Below are 19,310 nucleotides of genomic sequence, written 5' to 3' on the forward strand. Positions count from 1 at the left end.
GTACGTTCCCTTTATTTATTTTATTTATTCCTTGAGTACGTTCCCTTTATTTATTTAGTAGTAAACACTACAGGTCGAGCTAGCGCAGGTACCCTGCCCCCTCCGCGGTAGTGCGTTGGCTACGCAATCGAGTTCACGACGTCTCTATCGGTCTTCGTGGTGGTCATGCACGATGTCGAAAGCTTTCAATAGTTCACGCGACTATCTTAGTGGGTAGAAAGGCTGACATTTCGGTCGATCAGGGGCGGGTTCCGACGTTCTACTGGCAGAGATTAACAAGGCAGCGAGCTTGGGCTGTGGCACTCGGAATAATGAACAAACTCTTACCCGAACCAAATCACCGGTGCGAAGCCCGTTAAAATTACGAGTCAATTCTTTTCGCGGCGCATTCAAATGACGGACGTGAACATCAAGTTTCTCCGTTCATTTGTCGAAAGCTAGGACTACAGCGCCTTGGACGCCTCTCCAGCGACAGGTGCCATCTTGTTTCGAAAGTCACTGACGTCACGTCAGCGTCGCGTTGTGGTTGGTTGCCGCTTTGCGGTTCGTGAAAGCGGTTGGGAGAAATCGGTCCCGAAGCGGTTGGTCAAAACCCGCTCCAACCGCTCGATCCTAGCCGCTTTGCGGTTGAGAACGCGCGGATCCGCTTCGCGAACGCGGATCCGCTTCCAGTGTGAACGCGCCATTAGGGGCCCGTTTCCGGCTTGAGCGGCGTCGGCGTCGGCGTCGCCGTCGCCGTCGGCGTAACCGCGAGGTCACGTGACCCCCTGAGGTCACGTGACCCCTGAGGTCACGTGACCCCCTGGTCACGTGACCTCAAGGAGTCACCTATCCCTCAGTACGCATCCATCTTCCTCCTCAAGAGCTGCGCTCTAACCGGCGTTACAGGGAATTGTAAACGGCTTTCATATTTTTTTTTTTAACGTTGCTGGAAACTCCAGCATATGCCTTGTGGATGAAGATAAAGCCTTAAATCCAGATACTGGAGTCCGTCTTCTGTTGGTTCTTCACTTGTAAACCTAAGACCCGACGAGCAGGAATCGAACGCTTCACAAATGGCCCGTGAGGAGATGGAGGTCGAATGAATAACAAGATAGTCATCTACGTATCGAAACACTCGGTATTCGGGGGCGAAAACATCCAGTCGGGACTTAATTGATCGGTCTACGTACATGAGAAAGACTTGACTGAGTATTGGGGCTAGGCAGGAGCCTATACAAACACCATTCTTTTGTCTTAATATGTTGCCGTTGTATTCAACGAGAGTTGGCTGAAGGTATAAGGCAAGGAGATCTGTGAAATCCTTAACTGTGATCCCTGAGGTATTTTGAAACATACAGAGACCATGTTCATGGATCCAGACACGGAATTCAAGAGAATACGGGGGTCTAGGCTGTAGTAAAGCTCTTCTATGTCTAAAGAAAACATGGAGAGTGGCTGGGTGGTGGAGTGTAGGGGGGAAAGGTGCGAGATAAGATCTGTGGAGTTTGAAATTCTAAAGCGCAGGAGGAGCGTCACCGTGGAGAGATGTTTTTGTAGAAATAAGGCCAAGGGTTTCTGCCAGCAGCCTCTTTCAGATACGATGCTTCTGAGCGGCACGCCTTCCTTATGCGTCTTGGCTGTGAAAAATACGGAAAAATACTGTTTTGCAGGTGAACCGAGTGTTTTCTTGAGAGCGGGCAGATTCATCAAAGTGCGACAGTCTTTTTGCCTCTGCGCGCAGAGATCCAGATGGCCTCTTCTTTAGTTGATCAAAGTTCTTTTCCAGTGCATTCGTGACCTTCTCTTCATAGGTTCTTTGATTCGACCACGAAAACACTGGTCTTGTCTGATTCGAGCAATTTGAGTTGCCCCCGCCGCAACTCTTCAACTGCTTTCCGAATCGGGAACTTGCCTGCTTTCGGAGGGGGGTGGTAGCAGATAGTGGAACACAGGGCGAGGCGACTTGATGTACCGAAGTTAATTGGTGAACTTTTGAGGTTTCCATCCAAAAATATGGATGGAAATCAGGCTGGAAAGCATTAGAAGTTGTCACAGGCACTTATTTAGCCAGTCTGCCTGTGAACGTCGATTTCGTCACTATTCTTGCCCTGGACTAGCACCGTAATCACAAAGTCACTAAACGCTTGTGCTTGATTGAGAGAGACTGCATTCGGTGCAGAACGCAGTTTTCTTACTGCTCTGGACAGTGACAATAAATTTGAGGGATGTATTTTCGCCCACAAAATTGTATTTAATTACAATTGTATTTGAAATACCCACGTTTTAGTATTTAAATACAGACGTCAAATACATTACCCAATTTGTAAATAAATACAAATGCAGAATACACAAAGCATTTGAAATACGTATTTCAAATACTTGTATTTGAAATACTGCCCATCCCTGGTTTTTATACTGTACTATTCTCATATGGTTCATACATATCTTGTATCATTCATATGTGTTTATTGGACACAGAAATTTCTCATACCAATTAGATTTTTCGATAGGGCTTTGCACTCTACACGTTAATTGTACGGCGCACCAGGGGTTTGGGGATTCGTATTAGGGTTCAACGAAAAGCCAAATATAACGAAACAAACCAATCAACGCACCTCTTCATGACACCCCTCCTGTTAATTCCCGGGGTCAGTCGTAAGGCTGTTTGGAAAGGCACTGCGTTGATTTTCGGATTTGCACACTAAATACATAACACCCTTAGGCTATTGATGTAACACACTACGTGTGTTGGTTTAACACCAAAACAACATTGGTGTAAGTCTTCGGAACAGTGTTAGGGTGCTTGCGTACGCCCTACGAATAGGGAGGATAGCTTGCGATGTTAGCAGCATCCTAGGGATATTCTTGCGGGCAACAAGTTTGCAAAGAACAAACCCCACATACAGTCCTCACACACGCACAGAAACAGCAAGTACGGGCGTAATAGATCACGCACGAAAGCGGAGCCATTACCCTGCTGACTGGTTCACCCCCTTATATATACTCAACTATTCAAAGACACACATTCAGAGTTGCCTTTGTTTTTTCTTCGGTTTTTTTGTTTTCGTCAACATTTCGCTTAATGCATAATATATCTAAGTTCAGAAATGTTTCTTCAGTAAAGAGCATTGGTAGAGGCTTGCGTTAGTCGAGATCGTCACTAAAACAACCTCGCTAAAACGGATGTCATTGCGGCGAAAGTGTTGTTCGCCTCACCATATATCTTCTTGCAACCTTTTTTTTTTACACCGTTTAAGATAAAGGGTGTTAAATGCAACATAACCCTATTCTATGATCGAAAAGGGCGTATTATGGTGCAGTAACGGTACTGAAAGGGTTTAGTAATGGTGGAAAGTCACTGGAACAGCGTTTTTACACCCCAAAGCGTGTAAAATATTTTAGCGTATGGGCGGAATAGTGTCTCTCACTTCTAGCATTAAAGAAAGAAACTATTTTTGTTTTGGCGCGTTACGTTTTTGGGTAAAAAAAATGAAACACAATAATCTTTGTGGTATTCCGAACTCTTATACCTTCTCTCTCGCGTCACCTGCATCGTGCCGTCATTAAGGGTACATCAAGTTTGCGATTGAGTTTTGTCTTCAACGCTTTCTGCGATTCTTGACTTTTCAAGCTACGGTTCGGTCACAACAGCACACCGCACCCGGCCAGCATCGCCGGTAGTGGCCGATAGTAGAGGAGAGATGGTCTTGTTTATTTGGGGTGAATAGGCCCATAGAAATTTAGTAAGTGTTGGGTGGCAATAGTAACAAGCTTTCAACACATTTAATATTAAACTAAAAGATACTTTAAAACGTATTCATCAACTGAGTAAAACATTCCACTGCTCACTAAGCTACCCCTTGATGACGTCAGATTGTGGTTTCCAGGACCGCGATGACAGCCGCCGATCGAGAAATAGTCTGTTTTTTTCCTTTGGAAATACAAAGTAAAATTGGGATATTAAGGCAAGGTGGCGTGTTTTCTCTTCTTGCCAAGACAGGCAATATATAGCGTCCAAACTGCAAACGTTTCCGACGTTAAAACCGTCTCACACTGCGTTCTTAAAGCAACCGTTGAACAGTCGTATTTTTTTTATTTTTTGTTAAAATTACTACCATCGGTGAACAAGGATTTCTCTTACTTTACCGGTTATGTGGCTGTACCTGTTGAGGTACGTTGAAATCTTCAAAATTAAAAATCTCAGTTTACTAAAAAAAAAAAAAAGAATGCTGCTGTTCCTGAGGCTGCTTCAGTCCAATACACGTGCTAGTGGGACCCTCTGAGACCTCAACGAATCATCAAAGGCAGAAATAAAAAAGTAATAAAATTAATGGTTAGATTCCACTTTCATAGATTTCACAAGGTAGGAAAGGCATTTCATCAACGTATTTTTCTCATCATGCCTACACTTTAGTTTTTATCACCGCGTTTTTGTTTGATTGCTCGCTTTGAAAACCACGAGAGCTGTAGTCTGTAGCAGGCTATAGCAACAGCGGAACAGATGCTCCGACAAAACCCTCTTCCTTTCGAATCGCATTGAACGGTTCGCAGAGCGAACCTTGCAGAGAAGGAGAGTGCGGAGGGGGAAACCACCAATCATGGCGAGCAGGGAGCTGTCCTGCTGTTGTAAAGCTGCTACAGACTATAAAGGGTCGGAGCCCCGACTGCATGCTACCAGCTGACGAGAAGAGCGTCTTCTGGGGTAAATATTGTGCAGGCACTTAATCGAAATCTTCCAAAGTAAGTTGGTACTTTCACTCACTCAAATGACAGGGGCATAGCAATACCGAGGCGGCCGTTGTCACTGACAGCTCAATAAATGCAGGGCGTGCCTTACTTCTCAGGCATCTTTGCTTCAGCCTCCTTATTAAGCAATATCTCGTTCGCTGGGGAGCGACGGTAAGATCCTCGACATACCCTTGAACTGTCGACAGCTCAATGGAGGCCGGAGAGTCATTTAATGATTCGTCGCTGTTTGGTGTTGTTTTTGTTGAAACGCCAGGAAAACTGTCGAGGAACTCTCGTCCTTCTGAAATTAAATTATTGCTGGAGCTAATTTTTTTTTTCTGCACGAGGAGCAGTGTTTTTTTTTAACTCTTGCCTATTTTTTTAACCAAAATGTGAAGTTCTAAGCAGACACCTTTGTTAACCTAACAAATGAAGGAATACAAAAAAAAAAGTTACGCAGACAGGTTTTATACTACGAAGAAAAATATTTCACCTATGTATTTTATCTCCCTTTCGGGACTCGCTTTATCGCCAGGCGAGCACGTGGTAAGATATCTTGAGGTTAATCTATTGTCGCTCGACACAACCTCATAAATATTTCATATGTTGCAGATCATGACACCGAGGAGAGTTATAGCTGGTGTGCTCTTTGCCATTATCGGTACGTGCCACATGATATCTCTTTAAAAACTAGAAACGCCGTACGCCGAGTTTAGATTCCCAATACGTATCTCAGGTCGCACTTTGACAGCTCCACTAATACCGAACCTTGAGCAGCGAAGGGCAATAAAGAATTTTAGTATGTCGTTTCAATACCTCTGATAACGATACTCTTTGAGTATGCCTCGCATCGCTATCAGGTATCGTTATCGGAGGCATAGAAACTATCTGCTCGAACTCCCTGGTGTCAGCGCAGAACGTGTTTTCAAAATTATTAAGATCTACATTTGAAAAGGGTGTCAGTGGTGTATACAAACCATTCCAACTAAGACATCCCCCCCTTTTTTTTTGTTTTAATCACACCCAAACGTCATAGCGTGCGTGACAATACTCTGTTTCATGATAACTTTTCAAACTGTGGAGGCTACGGCTCTGCGGTCCAATGAGAACGTTAGAGAGATGCACGTGACTAGACGAAAGGGGAGAATGTGTGTCACTACACCAAATGCGAGGCGCGTGGCCCGGAGGAACCGCCTGTCGTCTGCTAGCCAAGAGTCGCCTGCTCCGAAACCAACTAACTTCGGATGAACGTCCACAGCAGCAACATTTCCGTCCGCTAGAATAGCGAGCACTTCGGGAACAGTTCATGAGACAACCATACGCTCAATTTAGCCGCGAATTGGTGTCAGGTGCTAATGCCAGGGCGCAATGCGATGTTTTGAGTGGAAACGGCCGATTGCACGGCTGCGGTCAGCAACGGCCACGGCGCAACAAGTAGAAAAAAAAAATCGAGAGTGGATACAGATGTGGCGTCACTTTTTTGCTTCAAGTATAATTAAAACACATTAATTTGTGATTGTTTATTCTTTATTCTTCGTATCTTTTAGTTAGAGATGGAATCGCGCGAGTTCCATTGCTGTTTAAAAAAAAAGAAGCCTAGAACTACTTTTCGTCGCGGACGGCGCTATGGCCGTGGCGGTAACGAGGCCCCCGTGGCCTCGACCATGGAGTGTTATGACGTGCCTTGCTCCGGCGCTCTTATTGGACCGCGGAAGCCGCAGCTTCCACAGTTCGCCAAGTTATCGTGAAACGGTGTATAATGGTGTAGCGCCATGATCGGGAGGGAGGGTGTTAACCAATACAACCTAGAAGACAAGACCTTTTCCACCCCAAACGTCATCACTAGTTGATACACGCAGCGCCACCTAACCTTCGCCAGCCTCGCCCCCAGCGTGACTCGCAGCGTTTCCCACCGAGCGCCACGGAGCTCTCGTATACATGGAGCTCTATGGCCCCCGTAACCGAAAACGGGCAAAAGTGGGCCCCATTTTACCATTAAAATTAAAAGAAAAATCACTTATAACTTCTGAGTAAGATCACGGTTGGTGCTGAAACCTTGGCATCTTGCTCGAAAGGTTGGGGCTACGTTCTGACGGAGTTCGAGCTCTCCGCGGTGTCCAGTTTCTTTTGCGGTGCGAAAAGCCGGGTTCGGATCTCTCACAAACACCCCATACATTCCAAATCTCTTCGCCGCATGTCACATTGCATAGCATTCTTATATAAAAACGCTGCTCATTGGAAACCCCACCATGTGCTTTCGCATACATAAGCAGTAAGCTAGAGAAACAAACGCCTCACTTGACCCACGTTTTGCAACAACCAGAACTAACTCTGGCTCCTGATAGGCGATTCTGAGCAAAACCCAGACTGGGCCGAAAAGGTCACTTTTGGTTCTACCTTGGCTTCTTCGGGCATTTTAAGGCACTAAATGCGCAGGCAAAAAGCACATTTTTGTCCCAAAGAACTGCGATGCCCAAGTGTTCATGGCATTAATATCTGTTTTAGGCGATATTTTTTAATTTGTTCAATATAGCAAACAGCGTCTAGTATCAGCAGCCAAGATACGTGGCTGATACTGAAATAAAACTTGTCCCGACAGCCCTGAGCCAACTTCGCCCCGGTGGCGGAGCATGCCCTGGCACCGAAACGCAGTGCAATGCCGGCTGCTGTCCCCTGAAGAATGCAGTCTGTTGCTCGGACAATCAGCACTGCTGCCTCACTGGCTACGTATGTGACCCCCCTTACTGTATCGGCGAAGCCGGCAGCTCACCCGTTCCGGCGGAAGACATTGAATAAGCTCATATTCGACGTAAGTTCACAACAACCCCCCTTCCTTTTGGGTGACCTGTGCCATGGCAATGTTCTACCCTGTTAGCAAAAATAACACGCCCAGACGTGTAAACCGTTGAACCATAGCGGACACGTCGAAACGTGTTCGTTTTACACGGAGCCATCTGTGTTTTTCGTCTACACATGAGGTGCTGTGTAAAGTTAACACGCTACACCGTGTTTGCCTTCCGAGAAGCACGGTTCAACGTGTTCCTTGTGAAACATGGCGGCCAGCAGCCGAGAACAGGCGAGGGACGAGCCCAGCCAGCCGCGCCTTTCAGCCGAACTGAAAGCATACAGGACGCGTTCGTTCTTGTTCGATGTCTTTTATGCACAGTAAACAGTCTCCGAGCGGCGGACGTAGCTACGTGCAAAGGTACGTACGTGCATCGTCGGCGGTCGGTGGTGTCGGCAGCTACGACAAAACCGCTAGACAAAAAAAAAAAAAAAAAAAAAAAACGAATATTGAATTTACATGGATAAATAGCTCAAGCAAACTCTTGTAATCGGGCGGTAACTTGCGCCACCTAGTGCGATTTCTAGCAACCAATGAAAAAAAAAGCAGGAGTGGGTTAATACGCTGGGAACTATCACGAGTAGACTGCTACTCTACATACCTCACAGACAAGACGAGCACCACGTAGGACACAGCAGCGACACATACACAAACACAACACCGACACTACGCCCGACACTTCCTAACACTAACAACACTAACAACGGACTCTCCCCGCGGCGTATATATGCTTGACATGTACGGGTGAGCTCTTTGGTCGCTGACCGTTACCGATTTATAGAAGAAGACACAGAACACGGCACAATGGACAGCAGTATGTAAGAACTGTTTGCATTTAAAAAGTATGGAGGCAAAATCTGTAAAATTAGTCCTTTGCGAAAAACAACGCTGTACTAACAATAAATCTTAAACCGGCCATGAAAAAGTTCAAATTTTTGTTATTTTCATGGTCGACCAGTGTTATGAGCAGTCCGACTCGCTTGAATCAGATAGAAAAACAAATGATTGGGATTTTATCAGTACGTATTCAATAATCAATGGAAATTATACTTGCGCAAGGCATTTTTTATATATATTATTGTGAAGGACATCCGCCCAACACTTCACTTCCGCTAGTTGTAGTACGCGTACGGGAGCAGACGCCTTCACTTTTGGGGCGTTTTGATGCAGATTGTTGTCGTCTGTCGTGTTGGTGTCGAGCGAAGCGGTGAGGCTTGGGAGTTTGTGACCGGTGTTATTCGTGATCATTAATGTGGCGCTGATGCGTTTTTTTTTTTTTTTTTTTTAATATTTTTATGTAGCCACATTGAAAATTCACGAGCCCGTGGCACTGCATTATGCTAAAATCGCGAGCTCCTTCTCTGTTGACGTCGTTTTTCTGGTAGCACTCGTGGATACTGCAAGCGTTTAAACAGTGCACAGTCTCGCCTACATCCGCGGTGACGTACTCGACCTGTTGAAACATATTGCTTGCGTCATTTTGGAGTACGCAAGGTAATTATCTCGCTGCTCTGGTTTCGGTTATAAAAGCAAGGCAAAACGCTCGTAGTTCCCGCCCTCAGTACACGTTGGACATCTTCCACACTTTGACACTGGATAACTGGATGAACGAGGATTTACATTTACTTCAGAGGTCACACTCGCCGCTTCCTCACCGTCGAGCAGCAGGATCAGCTGGCGACAAGCCGCGTATGAAAGGCTCGAGCATCAACAGCCCAAGTGCACTCGGTGCCGATGCGGGCGATGCGGGTTTCTGTCAACCGCTAGCCCAGCACAGACCGTGACCGTTCCAGCTCTTCGTCATGACGCGGTGTTGCAGAAAGCAGCGTATAATACCACTACACGGACCACCGAAGCGAACGCACTGTTATCGTAAATCTTGGCTTGTGATTGCGCCTAAATTTGTAAATAATCTTATTCTTTTTTCTGGAGACGCAAACAAAGGGCATAACAAAATCGTTTGCATATTCCGCATACCTCGCAAAAGCGTCAGTCACCTTGCGAGAAGCGCAAAACATGGTGTCCGCACCGTCCTGACTTTCCAGTCTTTTACCTGCTTTAGAGCAGTTTGTACCTGTTAGTAGGTATGTCTACTGAAACTGCAACTTGAAACTTGGGGCAGTGCCAGAGGGAAAAGAGACATATTCGGGCCTTTTCCCAATGTAAAGGAAAACCACTATGTTCTCTACGTAAAAAATTGGTCTCAGTTCATGGATCTGTGGGCAGGTAGAAAATCTTGCCCTATAGTTTATTCACACCGCATGATGAGCGCAACAAACTCACACGAGTCACACGAGATTTACAGAAAAACATCGGTGGTGTCTTAAGTTTCCCTGAAATTCTGTATAACCGGTCGTTTGCGGGACCGAATCATCTACTCGAGCGGTGTGCGTCGCTGTGCGAACACGTCGCTGTGCAAATGCAGTCTAACGACACGAAGCATAGAAACGGCAGATTTAGGGAAACTATCCGAAGTCCCTTGTTCAATTAAAACGACGTAATTTTGTTGAAAACGGCCGCAGCATTTTACTCACGGTATGCGTCGGGAATCTTCCACATTTTGAAACGGAACGAAGGAAGATTTACTTTTAAGAACGCTCGCTGCGTCCTCGCCGACCAGCTGGACCGGATCAGCTGACGACGACGGGGCTAAACCCGCCAAACGCAACCCCACAACAACCAATATGAGCTCCGCGTTAGTGCGGGTTTCTACCTACAAGCACCGCACCACACACCACGAACGTTTCGGCCCTTTCTCGCATCGCCGTGTTGCCCCAAAGAGAACGAGATCGCCGAAGAACGCAGCGCTGTCGTGAACCTTGGCTTGTGGTTGCGCACTCGTGGACCCGTGACTCCCCTCGCTTTCAAAGCACACACGACGAATGGTACTTTCCGTCTTCCGGGAACGTCACAGGGGCACTTCTCCGGTCACGTCTTCACTATGTGCTCGCAAACTGCGAAGCTCTATGCGAAGCTTCTCGCGTCCCGTCAAACCAAAACAATAGCGACTGCCAGAAATTTCTCCAGTCAAACAAAAAGAACGAAAGCCAACCGGCGCTTGCTTCCAGCGTACATCGGCGTTGCACTTGCGCCGTGGCCAGATCGCTTGCAGTTGAAGGTTGAAGCAAAAACGAAACCAACTGCAATGTCACGTGTTCACATCGAGGACACGCTTTTTATATCCATTTTAACTGTTTGGAACGAATAATTGGACCCATGACTTTATTTGTGGTGTGTAAGAAACTATTATCAAGAGCCCTAAACTAAATGCAAACATGGGCGACATGAGGGAAGCCGCATTGCCATCGACCAGAAAATGGCGGCGAGCCACGGTAAGCGCGGGTTTCGCCAACGTCCCGCGACATGGCGTAATTGCTTTTGGTGCATATCTGTTTCCGAGACATGTTTCTTTCGGCGGCATTTGTCTCGACGGTCCTTTCTAAGTGTGTCCCCAAGCATTCCGGTGCTTCGATAGCCTGCAATGCCGCGGTCGTCGCCGGAGGCGATGCGTGTTATCGAGGTCGGCTACACGGTTATGCGTGTATGACCGAACCAAAACACGTTTTTTACAACCTCGCATGATATCTGAACGTATTATCCGTTACTCATCGTGTAAATTTATGGTAATTTGTGTAAATAGCGTGTTTTTCACCCCAAATATTCACCAAATACACGGCACTTGCTAACAGTGTAGCAAAAAGATCTGAGGTCCGCATGCCACCAACACGCGTCTCTGACGGCTCACCCCTGGTGTGGCGCTGTGTCGGAACAGCGCACGCGACGGTTCACTTCACTGGATTCTGGTTTCTGCGCACCCGAAGCGGACTTGTTTGGAAGCAGCGCGTTGGTGTATATACTGGGCCTGGAGTCACGAGCGAAGCTATACGGGTCAGCGTAACGGCACTTCTACCCTCTCGGTACTACGAATCATTGTTGCCAGTTAAAAAAGAAAAAAAAATCTTTTAGGCGAAATCGCGGAAAACGCTGTCCGGTCGCCCGGAAGTGTTAAACCAGTCTGACGCGCCAAGCGAAACGGCATTACTTAAACTTCCTGACACCATGTTCAAAGCCGAGGGATCCGGAGTTTCGAAGGCTAGCTATCGCCAATAACGCAGTCTTTCTAGGAAAAAAAAATGGCTGCGCCCACAAGAAAATCAGGGACCAAAGGGACGATACAGTGATGTCTCGTTATTATGGACACCTCCGTTCCCGTAAAACAAAAATGGTCCATAATGTAAGTTGTCCATAATAACGAAACAAAAATGCATGTATTTTCCCAGTCTGTCCACGAAAGTGGCGTCCTCATAGGGGGGCATCAATATTAACGGGGCCCATATTAACGAGACATGCGTGCTTCCTTCGACTTACCCGGGGCTCCTGCACCACACACACACTGTGATTCCCCCAAACCAACCAAACGTATCACTGTGTTGATGTCGCAGTTCAAAAGCATTGTACTTTTTTGTGACCTCTAGCTGTTTAGGTTTTTTGTCTAAACCGAAAGGTGGTTGTGTTTTGTACCAGCCATCACTTAGTTCGTTTTATAACGTGGGTGAGTGTTCTGCGCGCGACCTTGAAAAACAGGATTTTCGGTGGTTTGGTTGCGGTTGTAGTTTTGTGTATAAGGAGGTTGATTGATTAAAATTATTTGCGGAGTTTGAGACGCTATCTGTCCCCTGTTACTTTCTTTTCCACTGTCAAAAAAGGAACTTCTCCTTCGGTTCCAGTTTTGGGTTAAAATCATCCTGGCAAACTTCCACCAGCTCACCTGCGGACTGACCGTAATCTCGCTACTCTTGGCATAGGTATTATTTTGTGGCTTTAGGCAAAGTACACCTGACCGACTTCTGGATGGCAGCTTTGCGTTCCATCGCGTTTTATTTCAAAGGGAAGCTCAAGCACTCTAAGTAATCTGGTCATCGCACTTATCTTCGGGAGAAGAAAACGCAAACGGTATTTATTTTGAAATATGCGTGCAGCAATCGCCTCCGGGCATACGACAATCCCCTCTGTCACCTGCTACCTATCCAGAGTGTTGTGACGTCATTGACGTCATCCGAGGGTCAGCTTAGTGACGAGAAAGGATCATCTGACCCCATTGGCGACGCCACTTTTCCTAGCTTTCACTCCGCTATACTATTTCTTCAAATTCAAGAACCTTTTCAGCTTCTCTTTAAAGCATGAAATCAGGGTGAAGAATATAAATCAATATAATTTAAATTGTGATTTAAATCAGCTTAGTTTTACAATAATGGTTTAAATCAAACCTTTCCAGCAAAAAATAATTAAAACAATGCATTGTTTGTTTAATATTTGATTTATTATATGCAGCCACATTTTTTATTTCATTCGAAAAAAAATCATTAAGCAAGGAAGAGCTGTATAGGGCTTTCGTTCTACCTTACCATAAGTTCATCGGCTGCATGACGGCCTAGACCAACAAGATCCAAACGCGAAAACAAAAAGTTGAAACTAGAAAAGGATGTCCTTCGACAAGAACGACACGTCAAGCGAAGCTTTTCTGACCCTCTAAAAGAAGATCAAGTTTCTTTAGACGTCACCATGTCTATTTTCGATCTCTTCTACTTTTTGATGTTTCTTCTATACTCCAGTGTCAGGTTAATTCAGAACAGTTAAGATCAAGCTCTTTTCGGTCAAATATGGCGGGGATTACAGAAATAAATGTTGTTAATAGATCGATCTAACTAAGCGTTTCATGCATGCGTGACGCCTCCATAACTGTAGTTCACAGGAGACAGGCGTCATGGCACAAGATGGCTCCGGCCGTCTCGTGCTGGGCTCTCTGAGAGCTCCAGCGGGGTTATAGTTTTCCCAATCTCTGCCTGCAGTTGTGGAGTAACGAACTTGACTCTCGAGGTCGGTCTAATAAATTGAACTTTAGATTTCCAGTAACGCTTTCGTCCGCATAGTTTTTAGTTATCAGACGAATGTACCAGTCAATCTGCCAAGTTGAAAAATACAGGTAGTCATAGGAAATCACCATGTCTAGTTACAGTGATTCGAAGAGAAAGAAACGCGTAGCAATCAAAATTTATTTTTTTATTCTTCACCGGGCTATTGAATATGGTGTCAAGAGACTACCCAATCTATATTTTGCTATAGAGTCAGGTATACTTTTAATAAAGATAAAAACTGAAGTGCTCGAAAATGAAACCGAAACATGAGCACTGAAGCTCATGGCCGAGACCCGTGGACGATGTGTATTAAGGAGGAGGGAGAAATGTAGACGAGGAAATGCCAGAAGTCACGTGGCTCCCGCCGACCGCGTTTTTTTTTCTCTGCTTCTTGGGCGAGTGCAGCAGACAACAACGACGACGAACTTGCGTGCACCCATTATCGTGCGATTGTTTCGCACTCATGTCCCTTCGGCTCGACGTTCTGCGCTTGAAGATCGATTCGCCGGAACTACGAACAACATGAACTGAAGAGCGTTTTGGCAACATTGACTGGCAAAAGAACGAATAAAACAAACTCGGGACGAGGGAAGACGAACATTTCCCAAGTAGCGGCCCCACGTCCATTGCAGTGTTGGTTCGTCGTGCAGCGTCGTATAGCGTCGTCCAGCTACGACGCTATATTGAGAATAACCACTGATCACTATGACTCTTTGCTGGATTCACTCGCGTTCGCCCGCTCCGCGAGTGCGGCCAATGCCACCACGATCGCCCATATTTTTGGTAGTGTTATATTATCTCTAGCCACACCATAATAGTAGGGTGGCGCAATCTACCGCCCGTTAGATAGGGTACACATTTTCCACCCGCAGCTGGCTGAAGGGTGGCAGGGCGACTTCGTGGAAACCTTGGGAACAAATAAATAATTTTTACCCCAGCGTATCACTACGCGCCAGGATAGTCACAAAAACACTGAATGCTTGCCGATGGTAAGTTCTTGTCTTTTCGCGATCTGGGCGATTTAAACAGCGCGCCGCACAACATGACGGCATAATCGACCTTCCTCTGTCGCATCCACTGAGTTTCAAGAATCTGCTTGGTTCGTCGAGCGATTTACATTAAGCACGAAATATCACCCATGGTACAATCTGCTAGACCCACGGCTATCTTTATGGCAGCCTGCCTGCCGCCACAGCGTTGTCTGCCATATTATTATCATGGCTAGAGATGGCCGACCGTGGCCACATTTCTGCGCATAGGCGTATCTGTGCAAACGCGATACAGCAAGTATTCTTAGTATGTTTATACGGCCTGAACTTAGTCTGCGTCAACGGGCGACTTGTCTCTCAGCTCTAGATGAGCAATTTAACTAAGTTCAGTACTACCCCTATAGCCTGGTGTCTTTAACGTACACCAGGCAGTAGTAATGCACGACCTCACGCCGGTACGATGCTCATACAGATTGAGAAGAGCAGGGGTGGGGAAGAATGAGGTGTACATGTAGTACAGAGAGTTTCCGAGGAACGCGAGCCATGTTTTTTCGGCCAGGGCAGCCAAAGTATGCATCCCAGGAAGTCTAACATTCTGTGGAAATGTGACGCTGGCAGTTGAGATAGAAAGGAAAAGTTTTATAACAAGGCATTATCTCGATCAGAAGATAATAAAAAAAAGCAAATGTTCGATATGAGCCGACGTCTACCTATGCCTAATATCGTTAAAACAAGAAATGACACGGTGAGAGCATATCGCATTTATTTCAGTGAAAGGTAAACGGAAGAAATGTTTTCAGCCAGAAAGAGGATGTTGTTTTCTTCGCTGCTGACAATTTGTGTTTCCATTGAATTAGATACTACAAGCGCCTACAGTGTGGTTTCTTGTTTTGACGATATTAGGCTTAACTGGACGTCGGCTCATAGAGAAGATTCATCTTTCTTAATTATCTTTTGAACTACGTGACGTCATGTTCTCGAACTTTCGAGTTCTATTCGAACCGCTAGCGTCACATTCTCACGAAGTTAGAGCTTTCTGCGATGCTTTGTTTATTTACCGGAGCTGAAAAACACAGTTCTCGTTCCTCAGGAACTCCAACCACTTCCTGTTATCTGCTCATATTTTTTTTTTGTTATCAACGCATTTCCAGTTTTTTGGAGGCCAAGAAAAAGGATTTCACGTAATTTTTCATTCTTAATATTGAATGTCTCCCTTAGATGACCCTCGACTTTGAACATATTTGGTGCACATAGTTTTACCGCCACGTGACCATAGAAAAGAGAGTGAGCGCGACTGAAACCTGCCAATTCTCGAGCGACTGCTTCCGGGCGGAAAGAAAAACAATTTTGAACCACAAATCGTGTTCTGGGTAGGTGGGCTCTCAGGCCATGTTCAAATAAAAACCTCGGCAGGTATTAACACCCTGTCCAAATTATCTGATGTAAATCAAGTAAATCTGAATTACCTAAATATTTCCACCCTGCATGAAATGTATTTTGACGAAATCCTCAATCCAAACGTTTTTTCCGTCCGTCCGTACCTTTCCCATTGAATTTAACAGGAAATTTATGTCGCGTCGCCCAGAAATCAATTTATTGTTCCTATTATAATTTGAAAAAAAAAAATTTGTTGTCACGTGACCCGACGTCACGAAACCGACACAGAAATTAATTTACTCCGCTAAGTTTAGCGAGAGAATTTATGTCACGTGACCTATAAACCAATTTAGTTTCCTGCTAACTTTTTAAGGGATATTGACTTCACGTGACTTCTGTGCTAAAGTTAGTTTGCCTGTTAGATTTAGAGGAAAAATTAATTAAAAGACAGGTTCTTCTTCACTACCCAAAACGACAGTTTAATGAAGCCATGGGGAATTCTTGCCTTAACTCGCGCGCGTTGTTGGTTTGGTTACATCCATAGCGCAATTAGTAGGTCCAAGTATGTTTTTGAGCCGTCCTATGTATCAGAGAGAAGAAATAATTAAAAAAAAAATTTCCATTTCGCAGCAGAACTGGTGTTCCCGAATGTTCTTTTTTCCCGCTGTCCATTGAAGATTGGAATAACCTGCCAAGGAACATTGTTGAAACGGCATTATCAGAGCTGTTTTTAAAAATATTCAATGTTACCTCTAAATACCGCAGTTCATTACGTCTTGAATAATTGTGTTTCATCTTGTGTTTGTAGTGTACACATTTTATGTATGTGCCCTTCCCCACTATAATGCCTCTTCAGGCGATGTAGGTGTGCAAATAAATAAAAAAACGAATTAAATACGGGTTCCCTCTCTTCCGCCTGTTATCTGTCCAGAGCGTCGGGACGTCATTGAAGGCATCCCAGAGTCAGGTTAATGGTGAGCAAGGTTTAACTGACCTTGCTAATGACGTAACTTTGGCATGGTTTTCTCTCCAGTTTAGCGCTTTCCTACTGTTGACGCGCCGCAATAGGCAAGTTGACGTCGAATTTTCAATTTGCTATTACGACCCTGCTATTTATAAGTTCGAAATAAAATTTAAGCCATAGATGCCTAAACCTCAACATTTACTGTTTGTTTTAATTCAAAAACCTTTTCAGCTCCCTTTTTAAGGGGCACTGGCAGGGTATTTTTGCTCGCCAAGGTTTTATTTGTACATGACATATGAGATCCCAAGTACCGAGAAAAAAAAAACAGTTTGCGGCTCGAAATTCGTTTTCTTTCCGCCCGAAAACCGCCGATCGAGAACTGGCCGGTTTGAGTCGCGCTCACTCTCTTCTCCGCGGTTACGAGCCGTTTTCTATGGTTTCGACACAACCACCAAATATAATCAAAGTCTTAGGTCATCGAAGGCACACACATAATATTAACAATAGAAGAGAAATATGATACACATTTTTGTGGCTTCTAAGAAGCTCTAAATAAGTTGATTAAAAAAAACAAAAAGAAGTTGCACAGCCACGTGATTTCCGCCAATTCTGTCCTCGATATTTTTTCTTGCTCCTCAGTACAGTCTAGGTTTTGGTTTCGAGCAGTGTAGTTTTTTTTTTTATTTTGTTAAAAATATATGTGGCGCTGTAGGAAATTATTGATTCCGTAGTCTTCTAACACAAATAAATCACCTGAAGCCGTTATCGGCGTTGTTTCGCAGCAGATTCCCTGGATGTGAACCATGTAGAGTCGTCGTGGCACGTACCGTCACAAAGTTGCACGACTGCATCGTGTCACATGACGTCACGTGGATCCGAGTCGTTTCTCGGAAAATTTGTTTTCAACCAAAATATAGTGAAGATTTTCCAGAATTTTTATCGTGGAAGCGTACGCAGCATTTCCTGGCTGAAACGTAGAAACCTTTCCATAAATTTAGCGGAAAAGTTGTCCTCTAAATTTGGCGGCTGTGTGCAGCAGAGTTTGTTCAGCAAGCTGTGCAGCACCTCAGTTGTGTCGCGGCAGTTCATGTGCGACGCACGGCAAGGAACCGGGAAATTTAATGTCTCTGCCAGACACGTGGCTGAAATATAGCAACTAAATTCTCATACTCAGTACTTCCTCGAAAAGGAACTAAGTACACTACTCATTACTACGATTCAAAAGAAACGCCTTGTCTCAGCTCGAAGGTAACGCGCTATTTTCTGGTTACTCTGAATCCGTTGTGTTTATGAAACAGCATCAGCTTCCTGTCATTATGATTTCTGGCGTGTGAACGCGCTCATGCGGAGATAACCGTTGCTACACCGACATATCATGGTGCACATCTTTGAATAACCTATCAAGCGTTTTCTCGTTGTGCAAATTACAGGCCCCAGCCGGGGTGAGAACTAGGTTGGACACTGTGTTGTAGACGTCCCCCTCGCCAACTGAACACCGTCACTCGTTACTTCATTAAACAGTAACAAAATTATGCTACTCGGGCTTTCTCCTCAGAAATAACTAAGTCGTTACTTCGTTTCTGAAAAAAGTACAAAGGTACAAGTCACTCGTTACGTACAATTCCCTGTCCTGGAACCTTTTCTTCATGTTGCAGGTGACGCAGTTTTTTTGCCGGCTTTACAGGTGTGTTCCCTCGCCTTTCTCGGTCTGCGCTTTCCCGATGTGAATCCTTTGGAGGGACATTTGTGGCCGTTAACACGCCTCGGCGATCCTCAAGCCGCCTCGCTGAATTTCATCTAGTTTTCTGCAACTCTCAGCCTGCGTCTTTGTGTTTAAATAAACAAAAATATTACAGAATCGGGAGTTTTTTCTTATGACTTAAGAGATTCAACGTACCCTTGCCAGAAATATCACAGTTTCGTAGGGGACGAAATCATTTGACGTTTTATCCGTTGAATTTCCGCCGCTTACGTACTACTCAAATCAGTTTGCACACTTTCCTGGAGGTCCGACATTATCGTGACAACAATAATTTTGACGAAAATAATCCCTGGAGAAGGGGAACAAGAGGGACAGAGGACAAAAACAAATCTCCAAACACAGCTAGGTGACTGTTGAGCGACCGAAAAAATCCGCCTGGTACGGGTATGGAACCCGGAACCGATATCCGGACCAGGAGGATTTTTTCTGGTCGCGCACCAGTCACCTAGTTGTAACAATAATAATAACGGTATATGGTTTATTTTCGGATGCGACGAAGTAGGATTTGGGTCTGCCGAAGCCAGAATTGGCTTGTGTGGCTAAACCACCAGTAGTAAAGTTATAAATCAATTAATTTCAACATTGTGAAGAGTGCATCAGCACATAAGACACACAAACACACGCACACAAGTTTTAAGAAAAAATAACATTGAAGCATTGGTAAAGTTAGAGTCCAGAGTTGATGGTATGTGGATAGTCGCATTACATGAAGAACACGCACACATACATCGAAATATTAAAAAAATGA

General features: G+C 45.0%; 1 long non-coding RNA gene across 1 annotated transcript; it reads left to right on the plus strand.

Moving 5' to 3' along the window:
- The first annotated feature begins 4,641 nt into the window (after positions 1-4,641).
- Positions 4,642-18,658, plus strand: LOC121834514. Its single transcript, XR_006077244.1, has 4 exons — positions 4,642-4,722; positions 5,323-5,371; positions 7,310-7,519; positions 18,485-18,658. It is a non-coding gene; the product is annotated as an uncharacterized LOC121834514 (long non-coding RNA).
- Positions 18,659-19,310: the final 652 nt, after the last annotated feature.

The sequence above is a fragment of the Ixodes scapularis genome, unplaced genomic scaffold (assembly GCF_016920785.2).
Source record: "Ixodes scapularis isolate PalLabHiFi unplaced genomic scaffold, ASM1692078v2 ptg001274l_1___fragment_1__unscaffolded, whole genome shotgun sequence".
Taxonomy (NCBI): Eukaryota; Metazoa; Arthropoda; class Arachnida; order Ixodida; family Ixodidae; genus Ixodes; species Ixodes scapularis.